The sequence below is a fragment of the Tarenaya hassleriana genome, unplaced genomic scaffold (assembly GCF_000463585.1).
Source record: "Tarenaya hassleriana unplaced genomic scaffold, ASM46358v1 Cleome83, whole genome shotgun sequence".
In the NCBI taxonomy this organism is placed as follows: domain Eukaryota; kingdom Viridiplantae; phylum Streptophyta; class Magnoliopsida; order Brassicales; family Cleomaceae; genus Tarenaya; species Tarenaya hassleriana.
The window spans coordinates 304,804-308,681 of record NW_010970743.1 but is presented as its reverse complement, the minus strand read 5'-3'; the positions used below and the strand labels follow the sequence as shown (position 1 = coordinate 308,681).

Sequence of the window (3,878 nt, the reverse complement as noted above, 5' to 3'; positions counted from 1 at the left end):
TTTCATTCAATCTGAAGACTACTCGGTCGAGTAACATCATTTGCACGGGTGTAAGTATTTCAACCTTTTGTATGTGATATTTTAGGTTTAAGTAAAATGGAAGTTTTTCAAAATCCAATTTCGATATACAATTGGTGATCTCTAATAAGAAACTATGACTACCCATAACCAAATAAAATTAGAGGTGATCTAAATAAAAGACGATAATAATTTTAGCAATTATCCTTTTATTTTTTTAAATCATTTTTAAACATAATGCATAAGACTAACTATCTCATCTAGTTCAACCGTTTTCTTATTCGTTGGACAAATTGTACATAAATGACTATTATTATAATGCTACCACACTTTACAGTTCTACTCATTCGAGAGATCCAACAATATCTTTTTCGTTCGAGAAAGATAAAACACATATTGATTATCTACTATCCTCTACTATTATAATATTCGGAGCACTATTTATTTTATAATCATCTGATTAAAGATGAGTTTGACTGAGTTGGAGCACGCTATTCTTTATGTCGAATATCACAAATATCTCAGGTATAAATATTCCCGGCAAATCAATATATTTAATTCAAGACATGACTCTCGTCCACAAAACAAACTCATACAGATCATTTAATACATTGTTTCAAACACATTAAATCATATATTTTTAAGTTTTATTACCTTATATTGTCTCATTTCATATTTATGGACCAGAGCTTTGATCGAGATAGAAGGACATCCCTTGTGTGCACACTTTGTCATTCTTCTTTCTTATACATTTTTTAAAAAAATTTATTTTATTAGTTTTTTTCTAATCTTATTATTAATAATGTGGAAAATATAACTTGTTACCTCTAAAAATAAACATATCGCCAAAAGATAAAAATGACATAATAATTACTGATCCATAAAAAAAGTCAAATTTAATCAGTCTCACAAAGTAATTAATTTATGATATTCCAAATTTAAATAAGACTTTCAACAATAAACCAAAAAATGAAAATTTAGATTATGAAGTTGGTTTTGTTTCTATTCTCTTCTCCTTCTTTTTTTGGTAAAAGTTGTTTCTATTCTTGCTTTTTCCATTGTTAACAACTTGAAAAATGACAAGAATGATATAATTATGTATCTAACAAAACTAATTCTCAAATTAAATCAGTCTAGTGAAGTAATTAAGTTGCTAATTTTCTAAATTATATGAACTTACGTGTATATATATACATGTGTAAAGTGACGGAAGGATTTCAAGTTTCAACAACGAAAAACAAAAGTGACAAAAAGGTGAAAAATATTTAATTTGATCATGAAGCTATTGTTTTTTCTGTGCTTGCTCCTTCTTCCATTGTGTTCTTATGGTGAGATTTATAAAAAAAAAAACTTCGTCTGTTTTTTTTTTATATATTTTCATTCTTAAATATAAACATCATATATATATATATTTATTTTTCATTCGAACAGGTTCCGAGGAGGCCAAACACGTGGATCTCTCCAACAGCAAGGTAAATTATTACAATTATATATGTTTCTCAATTGAATAACTCATGAAATATTGCTTCTATAAAAAAAAAAAAACTAATGAAATATTGGGTTAAAATTAGATTGATGATGAAGTGGGCATAACGGACTACGAGGCACCAGGAGCCAACTGTCAACATGACCCCAGTTGCGGACGTGGACATCATCCGCCAAACTCTGGGGCCCACGCGCCCTCCTTTAAGATGTTAAAGAATATATCCTTTTCCAGTTGAATTTGCTAATGTAATTTTCATCGATAAGAATAAATAAAAAGGTATGAACAAATAAAATTTGAATTTGCAGATTCACTAACGAATTTTAGGTACAAGATATAAATATGAGACTGATATAATAAAACGAAGATGAAAATACAAAATGGTTAGGAAAACAAATATAATATCCTGGATCTTATAAACCGATCCACAAATAAATCGGAGGTTACCTTTAATATTCATCCAATCTCTTTGTGTATCCATACCAAAATTAAAAATGTCTTCAGCAAAACTCAAAACCAACAAACTTTAATCCAAAACCAAAGCATTTTATTATGCTTACTCGTTTAGGAGTTGGGATCGATCGCAAATCAGCTCATATTTTCTGAGATGGAATTGAAAAATTCGAGTCCCAAAAAAAGGATCGAATGAACCGGCTCGGCAAAATTTTTATTTTATTTTTCAAATTTTCAAAATTTTAAATAATTTTAATAGTTTTTAATATTTCTATCATTTTATAATTTTAACGTTTTTAAATATTTTTTTAATTATTTGTAATATATTTGTTTTTATTTGACTCTCTAATCGATTCGCGAATTAAGACGATCTAAATCGAGACAGAGTCTTTCTGGCACATAAAAAATGAATCGCAGTGAGATGGACCGAAACGAGCTGGCTCGAATTGATCTGGTCCGAATGAACTTATTTTATTTTAGTAATAGACGATTAAAAATTTTAAAAAAAATTGAAATTACGGTCTCACTGTTTTTTTTTTTTTTGCATTTAACTTTTTAATCAGGTCAATATATTGATAATTCCAAGACAATCTTTGCCGTTAAAAACTATAGAGTTTTATAAGATATGTCAATTTTTTTTTCATTTAATTTTTTTGGAATGAGTATGTTATGTATTATTTTAGTTTGGTTTTTTTAGGAAAATTGATGAAATATATCAAATTTGAACAAAGATTTGAAAAGTATTACAAACTATACATTTGGATGAAATTTTGCCAAAAATACCATCGACTTTATTGTCCAATATTTATATTGTCATTTAGCGTCTTAAAGAATCTTCAGGATGAAACATTCTTGTAACGACTCGCGACTGCTATATAATGTCAAAACTGTCCTTACACAACACGAGATCTTTCATCATGTTTTTTCCTCACTCCCACGTATATGGAGATACTTTCCATAGATCACCCATCCTTAGATTGCTCTAGAGTCAGCACGCTTAACCTTAGAGTTCTCTCGTGATAGTAAACCGAAAAGGTAGGTGCACCTTGTTGATATGAGTAGTCCAACTAATTCTTTTCTGTTATCTTAGACCATATAGTCTCGTCTTCTATAGCCCTCGGATCTCTCTCATTCGGGTGCGCTCGATTCATTTCTCTATCTCTTTGGTCTTAGTGGTACTCGGAGAGCCGTTTTTTACTGACATCTGCACCGACGAATACTCCTAACCCTCATCATAGCTCTAAATATCACAAGCCCACCAGCTTCCGTCTGGTTCATCCTCAAATCCCACCGTACTGGAAGAGTATTGGCTCTGATACTGTAACAATCCGCGACTGCTACGGAATATCAAAATTGTCCTCAAACAACAACAGAGATCTTCTAACATGTTTTGTCTTCACTCACACGCATATCGAGATATTTCTTAGTAGATCATCTATCATTATATTGCTACAAAATCAGCACGCTTAATTTTGGAATTCTCTCGAGATTGTCAAACGAAAAGGTAGGTGCATCTTATTGATATGAGTAGCCTAGTTAATTCTTTTATGTTATCTTAGACCTTATAGTCTCGTACCTATATAGCCTTTGGATCTATCTCATTCGGGTGTGTTCAATTCAATCATGTATCTCTTTGGCCTCATTAAGACTTGGAGAATCGCTCTTTGTCTGTGTCGTTACACTCCCAATACTCATCATAGCTCGAGATATCACAATTCTCATTTTGGAGAACCTCCGTTGTAGAGACCCAAAATCTGGTATTTCAGACCCATTGAATTGTCACTTAGGTTTTAAAAAGAAATATTCGGTTTATTTTTAATACCATACTATCATCTCAAAATCTGCAGCGGAAGTCTCAATAATAAAATTCTAACATAAGTCTAAAAATACTGAACTCAAAAAAATAAAAATCTAAAGCATCGTG

At 30.7% G+C, this 3,878-nt stretch overlaps 1 long non-coding RNA gene across 1 annotated transcript; it reads left to right on the top strand.

Moving 5' to 3' along the window:
- Positions 1 to 1,282: 1,282 nt before the first annotated feature.
- Positions 1,283 to 1,693, top strand: LOC104803333. The gene is made up of 3 exons (XR_770195.1): positions 1,283 to 1,346; positions 1,450 to 1,490; positions 1,590 to 1,693. It is a non-coding gene; the product is annotated as an uncharacterized LOC104803333 (long non-coding RNA).
- Positions 1,694 to 3,878: the final 2,185 nt, after the last annotated feature.